The following is a 17,535-nucleotide window of genomic DNA, read 5'->3' on the forward strand; positions in this document are numbered from 1 at the left end:
TAGGAGTTGGTTGATTGCTCTGGAGTTGACAAATTCCCTTGATTTTCCATTAGCGGATGTGGTAAGATTGCCACCTATCAACAATTAGGTAGAATTAAAAGAAAGATAAACAAATAAGTAATAAGAAAATAATTTACAATAAAGAAATATAAAAGAGTTGTCACTATGCGGAAAAAGGACATTAAAACGTTGAAAGTAACTACTCCGGTTGATGTAGTGCAAAAAAAATAATCCTCTAGTTAATGGTATTGTAAAGTTATCTGAAAAATGGCATAAACGTTGGCCTAATATTGAACAACCATGGCCTGTGGAAGGGACTCTTAACCCAGGTGTACTTAAAATAATGCAAGTACTTGTGTCCACATATAAGTCGGATCAAAATAAGGGGAAAAAAGGGGAACGACGTAAAGAAAAGAGACGAAGAGAGCTGGGTGTTCTTAAGTTGTTTGAACATGAAGGTCAAAAACTGATGAAAGATACGCAAGAGAAAAGGGACAGAGGTGTAGAGAAAATGGCAAAAGAGGCAAAGATAACAGAAAAATTAATGGCAGAAGTCAACATACCCTTCTCACATACAGCAAAATTCAGCAAAAAAGACCTCCACCATACGAGGAGGAAGCAGAGTTTAAGGATGTCTATCCTCAGCTTCCAGTGATCATTCAGGAGGGTGATTATTGCATCAGAGATGAAGAGGAATGAATCATAGAGAGAGGACAAGCAGAAACAACTATAAAGATGAATCCAAGCTCCAAAAGTAAGAAGAAAATGACACGTTTGGGAAACTAAGGGTAGAGCGAGGTTTAGGAGAATGGAAGATGATGATGAACAGAGTGATGTAGAAGAGATCATGGGTGGATATGATCCTGTGATCAGACGGAGGTTGGCCAGAGCGGAAAGAAGGGGTGATGAAAGTTGGAAGAAGAAGGATACAGGAGATCAGATCTCCGATGAAAGTGAAGATGGAGACAGCGATGAAGAGTGGGAGATTAAAGGTGCTTCATGTTCAAGAGGATTTCATCCTCCAATGACTACTGAAGAAATAGAAAAAGACATGGATCGATGCATATCATTTTTGAAGAAGTCGACTTATCCAGAAGAAATAAGAGAATTGGAAGAACATCTCGAGAAGCTGACAATACAGAGGGAGAAACTGAGGAAAAAAGGGTCCCAAAAATTGGAGAAGAAGTATGTATTACGCCCAAGGAAAGGGAGCACAAGTAAGAAGATGCTGCCAGTGATAATCCGAGGACAGAATCTGGAGTATAAACCTTTGCAGAATACTGATATGTCAGATATACTTGAGAAGTTGCCTATTCTTCAAGATGGAGCACATCCTTGGATCTCGAAGTTGGAAGAAATTACGGTAGGAACACAAACTGCCATAGGAGATATTAAGAGACTTTTTGCTAATCTCCTTGGGATTCCAGGTATGGAAGAAATTTTTCAGAGACTCTACTTAATCGATATGTGGGGACTGCTGTAAATGATCCTGAGTTGTTTGCTGCAAGTAGGAATCGACTGTGGAGAGCACTGAAAGACACGTTTCCAACAAATGTGCATCCTGACAATATTTTGATTGATCCATTGGGAAAAGAAGAGAATCCGAGAGCCTATGTGTCGAGAGCTCATCAGGTGTGGAGAAATATTACAGGAAATGATCCAGAGGCGAGTCAAATGGAGCGGTCAATTTTGCGAGCTAAACTACAGATGGGGCTGCCCCCACCAGTAAGGAGCAAACTGGCAGAGGTGGTTGGACTTGGAAGCATGGCAATAGGAGTCTATCCAGATCATATAGCCCATCAAGTGGAACTATATAGGAGAAAGGAACATGATCAAAAAGAACAGGACCAAGTGACTCTCAGGAAACTCAATCAAATACAACTGGTGGAAAATAAGAAGAAGGAGAAGAAACAGGCTTTGGTTATGCAGGATCAGTGTTTACCAAAGCAACAATCACCACCACAGCTTCAGTCAAGCCAGGAACAACCGCAATTGCCCCAACCACCACTAGTGGTCCCAGTTGTTTCATATCCACAGCCAGTTTATGGACAGATGCAGAATTGGAGAGGAAGAGGACGAGGAAGCTCAAGAAGAGGAGGATTTAATCCATACTTTCAGCAATCTCCAGAAGTGTGTTACAATTGTGGACAGGTTGGTCACTTTGCCCGTGAGTGCAATAGCTCAGGAGGAAATTTCAGAGGAGGATTCTGGGGCCAGTCAAGGTCGCTTGGAGGACTGGTGAACCCTCACAGGGGCCCGGAGCCAGGATTCTAGAGGTGCCCAGAAAATCCGAAAGGGGGGTGTCAGCTGGTAGCATCAGGGCTGGAAAGAGATCCAACAATTGAGGTGAAAGTAAATAACTGACCATTGGAAGTGATGGCGGATAGCGGAGCTGCTTTCACCTGTGTTCGGCCTGAAGATGCTACACATCTTCCTATGTCCAATCAACTGATTCGGACAATCGGGGTTTGAGGAAGTGAAGCAGCTGATTCCTCTCACGGAACCAATTGAGCTCTGCTATAAAAATCAGAAAACTACAATACCCATATTGGTATCAGAACATACACCTATTGCTCTATTGGGAAGAGATGCTTTGTGTAGATTGAACTGCACAATAAAATGTACACCAGATGGCTGTCTGATAGAAGTGCCAAAAGAAATGGTCCACCAACTATTGATGACAACAGAGATGGAGTCCTCTGCAGTATTTTGGATTGGAAATCTCAGTGCAGATTTCTTGGAGCCGGCTAAGATATGGGAGAAATTCATTGTGGCGAACATGCCAGATGCGAAACTTCCGGAACATCCATTCCATTGTACGCTCAAGTATTTCAAGAATGCTGCCCAATCAAACCCAGAGGAATGGTTGGCTCATCAACCAAAGGGAATTCAACTAAGCTCATGTTGCATAATTTTGGGACCACAAGGAGCAGCTATGAAGGTAAACACTGATGATTATCTGGAGAAAGAATTCAAAATTGAGAAGAGTGTGCCACATGTGACTTTGCTGGTTTCTGAAGATTATGAGCAGAAACACATAGGGGAAATGATGACAGAAGCAGAGGAAGCTGTTTTTGTACCGATGAAAGAGAATTTGGCAATTTGGAGGAGTACAGATCAGCGAAATCATGATTTCAGCTAAAGGACAAGGACAGCCACAAGCTGTAAGGATGACACATGAATCTATTTGTAGTGCCAAGATGGATTCAGATTCTATGAAAGAGGAGATGTTGCGACAAGTTCCAGAATGTTTGTGGTCTCAACACAGTATCGATATTGGACTTGTGAAGTCAGCCCAACCAGTGAAAGTAGAACTTCGACCAGGAGCTAGACCTCCTTGGAAGTATCAGTATCCATTGAAGGATGAAGCAATTCAAGGAATCGAACCACAAATTGAAGGACTTTTGAAAGCAGGTGTTTTGAAGATGACAACAAATCCTCAGAGTAACACGCCTTTGTTGCCTGTGAAGAAACCTGATGAGACTTATCGTATGGTTCATGATTTGAGAGCAGTAAATGAAGTCGTAACTGATTTTCCAGCAGAAGTTCCGGATCCACATACTTTGTTAGCCCAAACCCCTCCTGATGCAACACATTTCACGGTGTTAGATTTGTGTGGTGCATTTTTTAGTGTTCCTCTTAGTGTAGAGAGTCAGGGTTTATTTGGATTCATATATAAAGGACAGTTCTATGAGTATGAGAGATTGAGGGATTTAAACACAGTCCTCATATTTTTAACAAAGTATTGAAAGACGATTTGGTAGGGATAGATCAGATATTGCAGAGTACTGTGATTCAATATGTCGACGATATTATGATCTGTTCACAAGATGAAGAAACATGTCACAAAGACTCAATTAAATTCCTACAAATATTGGCAGAAAAGGGGCATAAGGCCTTACAAAAGAAGTTGCAATATTGCCAGGAGAAGGTTGTATATTTGGGTCAGACAATACCGCATGGACAGAGAAGCATTTCTGATTGTCAATTGGAGGCTATTCGTAAGGCTCCAAAGCCTAGAACTGTCAAGAGAGATGTTGACGTTTCTTGGTATTGCTGGTTATTCTTCAGCATGACCTTTGAGAGCTATGGTTAAGGATGCTGGGAGCGCTCAACTTCACAGCAATCTGTCCTGGACACAGGAAGGCCTTGTGGCATTTGAAACAATCAAACAGAGGTTACAGGAGGCGCTGGCGTTGACACTACCAGACTACTCTAGGAATTTCTTGTTGTATGTGTCTAATTCCACTGGAGGTAAATATGCATGTGCAGTCCTTTGTCAGCCGACGGGTACAGGGTCGAATCCTCAACCTATTTCCTATTATTCAACTGCATATTCAGAAGTGGAAGTAGGGCTACCACTGTGCTACAGAGCAATGGTGGGAGTTTATTTAATGTATGACAAAGCATCATCTGTTACGAGGGGTTACCCAGTAACAATTCTTACCCATCATAGTCTCAGGAATCTACTGAACTATGGAAAATACACATTGACTATGCCAAGGCTTAGAGACTATCATAGGCTGTTAGAGCAGGAGGATGTCACCCTGGTAAGGTGTGATACGGTAAATCCAGCCAAGAATTTGCCAACGTCAGAGGATGGTGAGCCACATGATTGTGTTCAAGAGGCAAAGAAATACTCAAGGCTTAGATCAGACTTGCAAGCTCTTCCACTACATGAGGCAGACCTGGAGTATTGGACTGATGGGTCTTGTTATCGTGTCGGAGATAAATTGTGTGCTGGCTATGCAGTAGTAAAAGCTCAAGGAACTGGATTTGTTGTTGAAAAAGCTGAAGTAATACCACAGCCTGCGTCTGCACAGCTTGCAGAACTTGTGGGGCTAACAGAAGAGTGTTTGTTAGCAGACGGACAGCGAGTAACAATATATACTGATTCTGCATATGCACATAATGTATGTCATTTGTTTGGAGCAGTGTGGAAAGGTCGGGGGTTTAAGAAAACGGATGGTTCTCCGATACAACATCACGCACAAATAATAAAACTGTTGCATGCTATGATGAGGCCTAAACAGACAGCGATAGCTAAGTGTGCAGCTCATAAAACAGATGCGTCAAGAGTGACACAAGGGAACAAAGCTGCTGATTAAGCTGCAAAAGCTGTCACAGGAGCTGACAAATTGGGCAAGGTTTTTCTGGTCACTCATGGGGTGGACTTGGAAGACAAAATTACGCTTAAGGAAGTGATTTTGATGCAGGAAGCTGCTTCTATGATTGATAAACAGTTGTGGCTAGACCGAGGTGCTGTTAAGGATTCTACGGGTCTTTGGAGAAAACACGAGGGACTGATAGTAGCACCTCTGGACCTGTTAGGTCTGATGATTCAGGAAGCACATGGGTTAGCTCATGTTGCCAGGGGGGAGGTTAGGAGAAAAATCACAAAGGAGTATGGTTTTTGGGCACCATATTTGCTTGACCAGATTGACTATGTCATAGGCAGGTGTACAATCTGTCTGAAAAATAATGTCCGCAGGGGTATGACTGTTCCTCCTGGTTACATTCCCACCCCAAGGGGTCCTATGCGTGAGTTAGTTGTTGACTTTGTCGATATGATAAAACCAGTTGAAGGGAAAAGATACATGCTAGTGGTTGTGGATAGATTCTCACGATGGCCAGAGGCCTGTCCAACCAAGCGTAAAGACGCTCAGTCGGTTGCCAAGTTTTATTGTAGAGAAGTCATAAGCAGGTGGGGACTTCCAGATCGAATATCATCAGATAATGGGAAAGAGTTTGTGGATAAAACAGTGAAATTGATTTTGCAAAAATTGGGAATTAAACAACATCTTGGAGCAGCACAAAGTCAAGGGATTTGTGAAAAAATTAATGGGGTTTTGCAAATGAAACTATACGAGGGTTTAGTCTTCTGTCAAATACTCAAAGAAGTCACAGACTCACATTGTTGAAACATGACATGGCTCTCGACTATATTTTAGCCAAACAAAGAGGTTTGTGTGTAGCTATGAACTTGACAGGAGACGGTTGTTATACTTTGATCCCAGATAGTTCTGATAATATCGCTAGTGTTATAGATGCATTAAAGAGTATAAGGGATGCGTTTGGTCAATCTGAGGGAGCTGGATGGTCAGCAAATACTTGGTTACAAAATCAGTTAGGACCAGTGGGAGCAGTGGTGGTTCAGATTTTGGTAGCAGCCTTTGTAGCGCTGTGTTTGATGTTTTGCTTTTGTACGGTGCTATTGACTTTTGCGAAAGCTATGATATTGAGATGGGTTGGAGTGGTAATGCCTGGGGAGAACAGATGGAGATGATGAAGTGGAACCAGATGAAGTAATGATGGAAAGATATCCATTTTAATGTTACTTTGTATTTTCATACATTGAGGTTTTAATTTTCATGTGTTATTTGCAACAAGATACTGGTTGGTGTTTTCTTTTCTTCCAGAGTATATGGGGATGTACAGATTGGGATTCAAATACTCAAACAAGGACAATATGAATGGACTCTGGACAAGGATGGTGTGGAAACATCTGGATTGCATCGATACTGCTGAGGAGCTGCAGTGGAATACCTTCCTATGTCTACTTTGATATAGATATGAATACATATGTGAATGAATAATACTTAATTAACAATCATATTCTTTTTGTGTTAACTGTGTAAAGACTTATACTTTCAGTTATGGGAGTTAATATTTGGGGACCTCAGGTTTTTTTTTTCTTTTTCTTGATGCTTAGGGATATAGGGTCTAGGCAGGGAAAGGTCCGTTGGAGGGTCCGATGGGTTGACTAGCCTGAATTCGGACATTGTTTTCATTTGTTTAATTTCCTGAGGTTTTCACATGTATTGGCTAAACCATATCTCTGCATTGACTGATAAAGATGTCTTTTATTAATTGGACTGGAGTACCATGCGTGGCCGCCTAAGGCAGAGGGGCCGTGAGAAAATTTTCCTGTCTAGATTGTCTTGGAGGGAATGTGGAATGATGGCTGCAGGACGGGTTTTTCGTTCTCACACTCCATAAAGTTGATATGTTGTTAAACATAATATTGCAAGAAGTATGTGTTGGAGAAATTGATCTCTTTTTGTTTTTTGAGACTCAATTAAGTCTCGTAGGGGGGAATATATGGTGTATAACATATGTGCATTTGACCATTACAGTTTAAAACAACACTCTAGCAGCTGGATAGAGGCTCAGTGAACTCTTAAGGGGGTGTAATGATTGATGGGTGTGTAAATAGTGAACCCTCCTATGGAATTTGACCTCTGACCCAGTGTTAGGAGGAGTAGAGATTAGTGTTTATGAAGGGACTGGACCCTTATATGGTATTTAGCAGATACCTAAACATGTCCTATATAAGCTGTGTTTGATGTACAGAGAGACAGAGTGGTTATCGGGCTGGGTCACTCTCCAAGCTGCTGCAGAGCTTGTAATTGATGCTGAATTCCTTGATGTAATAAACGTTTATGATCAAGAACAGTGTCAAGCGGATTTCTTCTCAACACATCATCGCAGCATTATTGTTCGGACACCACAAGGTAAAATACTTTTTCATTATATCACAATATCAAACTTTGTCATACTAGGATCAAACTATTTCTTTAACATTAAAGCAGGTTAATCACATCAAATTACTTAATTATAAACCAGTTGATACCAGTGATAACTTTCTATATACTGATACTCTGTCAGGTAAAGTACATGTTATTAAAAATGGTTGATAATTTAGCATCCTCAGTCATTTATGAATTATTTATCATCCTTATTACATTCTTAAAACATCATTCATCACATTTCACACATTTTAAAGAGCTGATTTCATCATAACCAACAAACTCTATCTCTGATGGCAGGAGGCAGACTTCCTGTCTGCAGAGGAAGGTCAAAAACCGCTGTGTCAGACTTTACATCACATCTCTAAGTGGTAAAATCAAAAGTTGTCATCTATCATTCTAAATATTTTGCAATAACAGTACATTAAGTATTTCCAGAACATTTAAAAATCCTGATCACCAAAAACACAACATTTGATTGATTTAACAACGCATATAGGCAAATACACTCAAGGAATAAACTTTGATATAAACCGACTGTTTAGATATACTTACTGAGAGAGTAAAGAGTAAGAGTTAAAGTGATTCAGTAACACGTTTTAGCAACATGAGTTTATAAGATGACTATCAATGTATTGAGCCATTTTACTTTACATAATATTATCTTATGAGATGATTCTGACATTTTCTGTCAAAGTGATATATTTAAACATTAGATACAAAATTAAGTTTCTTTTTGTTTTTTAAACTATTTCATATTTGTGTATACACAACACCCTCTCTTTAAAACAAAGAACCTTTATAGTGAAGCGCTCACCCCCGGAGAGTGAAGGCAGCATCCTCTTCTTTTCTTAAGTTTTACTCCAGGACAAGGCTCAGTCCCCCCTGCACAGGGCAGCAGCCTGCTTTTGCTGCTTTGTTACTCAGTTTCAAGACACCTCTAATATCTCAGAGACACTTTAGCTTCTTGTAGTTTAACTCAATAAAAAAACATGGCACCATCTACCAGCCAGTTACTGGTAAAATATGCAAATGTCTGCTAGATTTACTTCATCAGCAGCTAAAAACAATGGTAATCTACTGAGTGGTAGACTTTGAGCGTTTACTGGCTGGTGGACAAAACAGTTCATTTAGCACCCTGCCTGTGTACAGACAGGAGAACCAACTACTGTTTTTTCTCCAGCCACGCTGTCGGGCGCCACGTAGCCTCGTGTTAACCCCTAGAAACCCGGCTCTCTCGGGTCGCCACCCAAAGACCCCGGCGCAGGACAGAGAGAGGCCCCTGATAACAATCTAGTTTCCATATCAGGTTCTGGCCTACCTCAGTACCAGAAGTCTAACTCCAGACTTTCTACCTTTCCTTGCATCCCCCGCTCCTCCCCCGTTTCTCATCAGGGAGTAGAGTATTCAAACACAACCTGGAACGAGTTCCTAAACTCCAGATCTAGAGAATAAGACCAGTGTGGCCCTCGGCTCAGTGTGTGGCAGTGTGGAAGAACCTTACCTTGCAGCAGGAGGAGGAGGAGAGGAAAAATAATCTTTGAGATTCTTTACTCAAAGTGTCTTTTATTAAAGTACAATCAGCAAAAAAGAACAGAGCAAAACACCGTCGACCGGAGTTCTGCTTTTTCAAAATACCAAGAGCTGCAACTTATATACAGACACAGACAGGATGTGACAGAATAGCTCATGATGTATGTTTGCTGTGATTGGTTGATCTCTAATGCAGATGAGCCATGATCAGTCACCTGTAAGTGGTCTGTTATCACACCAAACATGGTACACATGAACACAGAAGATATCTGCCCGCCTGTTTCTGTAAATGCATTCTCCTCAACTCTCAAAGTTATAAAAGTTCAATGATAAATTAAATATATAATAAAATGATAAAATCATGTAGTTGAGCAGGTTAAACAGAGTAAAATACAAAACAGACAATATAGATCTCAAACACACCTGTCATATCAAATTGAATCAATTAATTAAAGAGGTGGTATTCTCCTTTTTGGCTTTTCCCCTCTCCTTTATTGAGTTATATATCTTTCTGTGCATGTAACAGGTTTGCAGAGTGAAAAAGCCCAAAGTCCAGCCCAAAGGGAGTTCCCACCTCCCACAGAAAACTCTGCCACTTCCCTTTGATCCCTGTGAGGTCACACAATGTCATAATGTTTGTCTAGTGGCTAGTCAGACACGCCCTCAGAAACAGCGGTGGAAAAACACACTGACCTGCAGCACACAGTAGTCATGTTTCCATCTAATTGTCATGCGAATTTGTAGCGAACTTTTGAAATGTTGCAACAAAGAAACTGTGAAATCTGTGCGTTTCCTTCAGCTGGTTTGGAGCGAATGAACCAGGCTACAGTGTCAGTGTAGTTATGTCAGCAGTTGACGTCACACATGGCTGTAATAAACAAGACGTGTGGGTTCAAATCAGAAACAAAACCAGTCCAACACATTCTCATCTCCATGCATCATAACTGACGCTTTCAGACAGTGTGACAAAGCGTAACAATTTTAGGCTAAAGGTACCCTTAAGCGTATGAAACGCCCCCGTTTCCTACGTTGCAGCAACACAAGGGAGGCTAACACTACAGGTAGGGTTAGCTACAAGACCACAAGGATCAAGGATGAATGTGTCGACATGCTCACATTCAGTGACTTAGGTTTAGGTCCTAACATTTCTGATGGTTGTGGGAAGGGTAGGGGCTTTGGGGGGCTGTCAACACCTTTATCACGAACGTAGGTATGGTGTGTACGGGACGCCCCAGAGCATCTCATGGAGACGCACCCGGTGCGTCAAATAACTATGTTTTGTCACTCTTTCTCAAACCGTCTGTATATGACGCCCTGAGATGAGAACAGTCACATGGACTTGAGGACCAGGGATCTGAGAAACATGGAGAGAGATTTTCAGGAATGGGTTTCAAGCGGGCAAGTTGCTTCCAGCCATGTCTCCGCACGTTTTGGGAATATCTGGGAAGACGCCGACAGCAGAAACAGCTGATCAGACGTGAGTTACAAGTTTGATTCGTAAGAATTTTTTGGCAAAAGTATTTCCATCTGCCATTTAGCACATTTACTCTTTTTCAAGAAAGGAAAAAGACACCTCGTGAGGTTTTTGAATTTTGCCTTTTCCATCAACATTTTCTAATGTGATACTTCAAAATGTGCATAAAAAACAATGGTCAGAAGAACATATTCAGCTAAACCAAAACCAGGACCTGCCCTACTCTGCTTCTGATTGGCTAGTCCTGACCTAAGAACTGCACATGGACTCCAAACAAAGGTCTTTTAGAAGTGAGATGCATTACTCCATCGCTTCAACACACAGGGTGACAAAGAGGAGCTGCAGCATGTGTCGCATGACAGAAATGTTTTTAATAAAAAACATATAAACATATTCTGGTACAACCCCTAAATAAATTCATGAACCTGAAAATGACCAAAATATGACCCCTTTAATGTAAAAATCTTTTTCATACTGTTTTAATATCATCAAACTTGTCATACCAGGATCAAAACCGTTACTTTGACATCAAAGCAAGTTCAATCACATAAATGTACTTAAACCAGAGAATTATTAATTAATACAAATAATAGACTTTATACTGTCAGGTAAAGTACATATTAAAAACTGTTGGTAATTTAGCGTCCTTTATACATTTTTTATCATCCTACATCATCATCATCACTTGTTAATACATTTCACACATTTTATTGAGCTGATTTCATCACAGGCTGACTTCCTGTCAGTCTTCAGTGGAAGGCTCCTGTGGTTAGGCCACAAACTGCTGTGTGACAGACTTTATCGTCAGACTTTACATCACGTCTTTAAGTGTTAAAACCAAAAGTCGTCACAATTTCAAATTTCCAAACATTACCAAACATTTGGCCCAGATGGGCGATTAAAAAGCCTTTACAGATGCCTGTTTAATAATGACAAAAAATGGATAACAAATACTATTAACTGAATGAAACTGAAGTAATAATTATTTATGCAAATTATTACCAACTAATTAATTAAATTACCAACTGACAGTAGGCTCCAGAACACTGAGGACATCACAACATAACAAAAACAGTGTATTTCATAAAGAACGTTTCAGATGGATTTGTGGATGAGATGGTAGCCTACTCTGACTGGCTGACCTGTAAAGCCTGGTAGAAGTCCAAACTCCACTTGAGTACAGTGCAAGTCTTTTTCTCACAGCAGTGATTGCAGGTGGAGATCTGGATAACTTCTTAGGTGTCTGAAAGAGAGAACAAATACTTTAACGTGCATGTGCTGATCTCTGACGAGCCTCGACCCCCCTCCCCTTCATGCCCCATGTAGCAGTTTGCCCCTTTGCTGCCTAATTAATAGACTGTCAGGTTGTAGGTGCTCAACTTCCTGCTCACATTACTCCCCCGAGTGGTCAGCGCTGGTTCAAGCTTTGAATGAGGACTGTCCTTGTGTGTCTCTTATCATGTCCTTTATGTTCTTGGGCCTGTGTCTGTCTGTTTTGGTGGCCGTTGTATTGTTCTTCATTCATTTGTTTGTTCTGGTTTTTAAACGCTGGTACCGCTTACAGTACTTTAGGGCTGTCCCCGACTAAGGATTTACATAGTCGAATCAGAAAGTCTCGCCTATGGTCGACTAATCATGCGTTTTTGTGCACGGCGATTGCGAGTGGGGGGGTGGATAACACACGGTAGCTCCGCTTTAATCTTGGGAAGCTGCAGAGCTGCAGTCTCTATTGATTCAACTTACACAGTAAATTTCCAGCTAAACTGAGGCTTTTGTTGATTGTTGTTTCTCTCTCTCTCTCTCTCTCTCTCTCTCCTGTCCTTCACCGGTCTTGTGTAGAGTTTTACGTGCATGTTGTGCTGCCGACAACTTCATGCACGTCGCGGTTCCTCGAGGGTCTATTAAGTAGCCTGCTGTTTAAAAACCATAAATATTCTTTGTGTGGTTCATCAACGGTGATAAATTATCCGAAAGTGCCACAAGATGGCCAAGATGGCGCTGAGTATAGCTGCCTTGGTGTTAGGTGCGCTTTGTATTGTTTTTTGTGTTAATTCACACAAAAACCCCCCCAGAGACTTTTATTCATCTTCTGTTCTGTGCTTCACAGAGACCTGGCTGTCTGAGCTGATCAGACTCCGTGCTGCAGCTGGCTGGCTTCCATTTGTACAGAGCGACCGCGACACAGAACTCTCCGGCAAAACAAAAGGTGGTGGTGTCTGTTTTTATATTAGCAATGGCCGGTGTAGCGACATGACAGTGATTCAGCAGCACTGTTCTCCTGATCTGGAATTTCTTACCATTAACTGTAAACCGTGTTACTCCCCCCGTGAGTTCGCTTCATTCACTCTGGTCAGTGTTTACATCTCGTCGCACGCCAACGTTAAGGATGCACAGCGCATGCTGGCCCGACCGGATAGTGTGTGGAGCAGACAAACCCGGACTCCCTTGTTATTGTTCTCGGTAACAGGGGAAAACCAAGAACTCCCCAAATACAGACAGTTTATAAAGTGTCCAACCAGAGAGGGGAACGCTTTGGATCACTGCTACACCACAGTTAGCAGGGCCTATCACGCCGTCACACGCGCTCCACTCGGTCACTCTGATCACGTTTCCAAGACTGCTACCAACAATGTGGATGAGTTTACAGAGGCTGTGATGTCGTACATCAGCTTCTGTGAGGACAGCGGCATTCCAACACGGACCAGGGTGAGTTATAACAATGACAAACCCTGGTTCACAGCTAAACTCAGACAGCTAAGGTTGGAAAAGGAGGAGGCATTTAGGACTGGAGACAGGGCCGGGTGCAGGGCGTTAAAGTACAGGTTTAGCAAGGAGGTGCGAGAAACTAAACGACTCTACTCAGAGAGACTAAAGAACCAGATCTCTGCAAACGACACCCCTTCTGTCTGGAGGGGGTTCAGACAGATCACAAACTATAAGCCCAAAGTCTCCATAAAGAATTCTCACCTGGCAAATAAGCTGAACCAGTTCTTCTGCCGCTTTGAGAGTCAACCGGACAGCATCCCCCGTGACTCCTCCGCTCAGCTTCAGCCTCAGTCCACCACTTCTTCCCGTCCCTCCTCAGAGCTGGCCAGCTCCACCCCCTCCCCTCCTCTCTCCATCACCGAGAGGGAAGTCAGCTGTCTTTTCAGGAGGCAGAAACCCCACAAAGCAACTGGGCCGGACTCTGCCTCTCCATCCACCCTGAAGCACTGTGCTGATCAGCGGGCTCCGATGTTCACAGACATTTTTAACACCTCACTGGAGACATGCCATGTGCCAGCCTGCTTCAAAGCCTGCACCATCATCCCTGTCCCCAAGAAACCAAGGACCACTGGACTAAACGACTACAGACCCGTCACCCTGACCTCTGTAGTTGTTTGAACGCCTTGTGTTGTTCCACCTAAAATCCATTACAGACCCACTCCTGGACCCCCTGCAGTTCGCCTACAGAGCCAGCAGGTCTGTAGATGATGCAGTAAACATGGCCCTTCACTACATCCTCCAGCACCCGGACTCCCCAGGAACCTACGCCAGGATCCTGTTTGTGGATTTCAGCTCTGCTTTTAACACCATCATCCCGGCCCTGCTGCAGGAAAAGCTCTCTCAGCTGAACGTGCCTGACTCCACCTGCAGGTGGATCACTGACTTCCTGATGGACAGGAAGCAGCACGTGAAGCTGGGAAAACATGTCTCTGATTCCAGGACCATCAGCACCGGTTCCCCTCAAGGCTGCGTTCTTTCCCCCCTTCTCTTCTCTCTGTACACCAACCGTTGCACCTCCAGTCACCAGTCAAGCTCCTGAAGTTTGCGGACGACACCACCCTCATTGGGCTCATCACAGGTGGGGACCACCTGGGCACCATCATCTCCCGGGACTGCAAGTGGGAGCTGAACATCACCTCCCTCACCAAGAAGGCCCAGCAGAGGATGTACTTCCTGCAGGAGCTGAAGAAGTTCAGCCTGCCAAAAACAATGATGGTAACGCCATCATTGAGTCCATCCTCACCTCCTCAGTCACCATCTGGTACGCTGCTGCCACCGCCAGGGACAAAGTCAGGCTGCAGCACATCATTTGCTCTGCAGAGAAGGTGATTGGGTGCTGACTCCTCCCACCCTTTCTCCCTCTCTGTTACCTACAATGGATTGTGGCGCTAGTACGACTGACGCGCTGTGAACGGCTGGTGATCGTTCCCTCTGGCTGGATGAATGTTACGCATGGTGCATGGACCACTGCAGCTGCAGCAAAATCTGTGCTTGAAACAAATAATTTCTTGCATTCTGGTGAATTTTTCTGCACCAATTTATTGAGGAAACGTCTTTCTTTACATAAAGGTAAATGTTTGAATAAGCCTTTGTTGGTAATGAGCTTCAAGGCGCCTCCTGTATGGAGAAACTAGTCCCATGCATTGCTCAGGTGGATTTTGGCCCATTCTTCCACACAATGAGTCTTTAAATCATTTCCATAGATTTTCAGTTGGATTCTAGTCAGCTGATTGGCTGTGTTATGACGTGGGGACAGAGTGGACACAAACGCACACTCACGGTGAACAGGTTTTATAGAATTGAGGCAACCGGGGCAACCGAGGAAGTAAGGAGGCACGGGAAGGAGCCGGGAGGATGCCGTGGAAGGTCCAAGGGGAGAGTGCAGGGTGGCGAGCCCAGCTGACGGAAGTGAGTGAAACACACAGAGACAGACAGACAGACAGACAGACAGACAGACAGACACAGAGAGAGAGAGAGAGAGAGAGAGAGAGAGAGAGAGAGAGAGAGAGAGAGAGAGAGAGAGAGAGACACTCACCGTCAGCCGGGCTGCCACCTGCCCAGGCTGGGCCATTCTAGCAGCTTTATTCTCTGAAACCGACTGAGAGTTTCCTTGGCTGTGTGTTTGGGATCATTGTCTTGCTGAAATGTCCTCCCTCGTTTCATCTTCATTGTCCTGGTAGATGGCAGCAGGTTTTTACCAAGAATGTCTTGGTACATTCGTCCTTCAGTTATATGAAGTTTTTCAACTCATGCTGAAAAACAGCCCACACGAGCAGCAGCTGGTTGTGGCCAGTTTCTGGTGAAATGATGTTCTTTCTACTTCCGGATTGTGGCCCCAACAGTGCTCACTGGAAGTTTAGAAATCCTTCTGTACCCAATCACCCATCACTATGTTTTGCAACAATAAGGCTGTGAAGGTCTTGAGAGCTCTTTGGTTTTACCCAGCGTGAGAAGTTCCTCATGTGGCACCTTGGTAATTATAAGCCATCAGTTGGGACTGAACCAGCTGACATTAATCTGCACTGAGAGAGGGGCAGGACTGCTTTCTAATTACTGACAGATTTCAGCTGGTGTCTTTGATTTCGAGACCTTTTTACACCTCCCTTTCTTCATGTGTTCAATACTGTTTCATTTCAAATAACTTAATTTCTGAATTTGAATTCACATTTATTCATTTTAGCTGACACTTCCAAAGCAACTTACAATTGCTATACATGTCAGAGGTCGCACGCCTCTGGAGCAACTAGCAAATTAAGTGTCTTGCTCAGGGACACAGTGGTGGATGTCTCACAGTGGCAGGCAAAGGCTGCACACCAAAGGCAGGCATCTTATCTATGCGCCATCATCTTTGTATGTATGGATTACTCGGGTTGTTACTAACATCGGGAGAAAATGTCATGTCAACAGCACCTTTAGAAACATGGTGACGTGTTCAATACTTATTTAACCTGCTGTATGGACATTAAAAGACATATTCAACATCACTATTACATCAATGCCACACATCTCTGCACATCACTACAGTAAACACCACATACACACAGTGCACAATATGTTCTCTATCCAGAAAGGTGCAAATCCCATGATGCACTGAGCTCCTCTCTCCTCTACTTTCTCTCCCTCTGTATGCAACCTTATCCCATTATTGCATGTTACTAACACAACTTCTCCCCTTTCTGGTAGTCTTGTGCTTTCTCGTCTCTCTCCTCTCTCCTCCTATCACTTCCTGCAGGTTTTCTGGCTCTGGCTCTGGCTCTGGAGCTGTGGAGTCTGGATCTGTGGTTGCGGGTCACCTGCTGCCCCCGTGTTCCTGCTCGACACCCTCTGCTGCAACGACTATTGTTGCTAGTCTTATTGTTATTATTGTTATTATAATCATTAACATTACGATGGTTACCATTAACACTATTATAAATATCTGTACCATTTTTCATTTAGTCTATAGCAACATTACCTTCACTGTGTGTACCTCTGTGTGTATATTGTGTAGGCTGCCTCCCTCCCCTCTCTCTCTCCTTACATCTCTCTCTCTCTCTCTCTCTCTCTCACCCCAACCGGTCGAGGCAGATGGCCGCCCACCCTGAGCCATGGTTCTGCTCGAGGTTTCTGCCTCTTAAAAGGAAGTTTTTCCTTGCCTCTGTCGCCTAGTGCTGCTCTTGGTGGGAACTGTTGGGCTTCTGTAAATAACATCACAGAGTACGGTCTAGACCTGCTCTTTTATGAAAAGCGCTGTGAGATAACTGTTGTTGTGATTTGGCGCTATATAAATAAAATTGAATTGAATTGAATTGAAATCAGTTTGTTTATAAGTTTACTGCACCAGGTAGAAAAGATCTCGTCTGTCTCTTGTGACTGTCAGAGCTGCACTTCCTCACATCAGGCCTCAAATACCAGGCTCTGAGAAAGAAACTATTTCCCAACAGAATAAAAATTCACCCTGAATTTGAAAACATAACAGACATAGAGAAGCCTCCACCAATTTCCGTACCAGCAAGATAGTCATATCCACGCTGCTGCACAGAAGAGACTTCCACCCCCACACCATTGACATTGATTGGCGGTGATAGGATTTTATATATATATACCTGTTCTGTCTCTTTCCTTTTTTCATCTTAGTTCTTAGTTTATGTCTTAGTGCTTAGTGCTTAGTCCTATGTCTCCATGTTTAGTGTGGTCCTGTTTCCTGTCTCTCTTCCCTGCCCTGGTTTTGTTCTGTTTGCAGTCATTCCATGT

At 43.1% G+C, this 17,535-nt stretch overlaps 1 protein-coding gene across 4 annotated transcripts in view; it reads right to left on the minus strand.

Moving 5' to 3' along the window:
- The window catches only part of LOC119911370 (G-protein coupled receptor 4-like), a 110,341-nt gene that overhangs the window by 80,379 nt on the left and 12,427 nt on the right, over nucleotides 1-17,535 (minus strand). Inside the window, exon 1 of one of the 4 annotated variants that reach the window (XM_038730251.1) lies at nucleotides 9,034-9,147. The exons of 2 other annotated variants lie outside the window; for them this stretch is intronic. The gene's annotated coding sequence lies outside the window, so the exon portion shown is untranslated. Of the gene's footprint in view, nucleotides 1-9,033; nucleotides 9,158-17,535 lie in introns of those variants that run through there. One more of the 4 variants, XM_038730253.1, reaches the window with a different exon arrangement.

Source organism: Micropterus salmoides, unplaced genomic scaffold (genome assembly GCF_014851395.1).
Source record: "Micropterus salmoides isolate LMB-PRFRI ecotype aquatic unplaced genomic scaffold, ASM1485139v1 Ms_hic_scaffold_2, whole genome shotgun sequence".
NCBI lineage: Eukaryota > Metazoa > Chordata > Actinopteri > Centrarchiformes > Centrarchidae > Micropterus > Micropterus salmoides.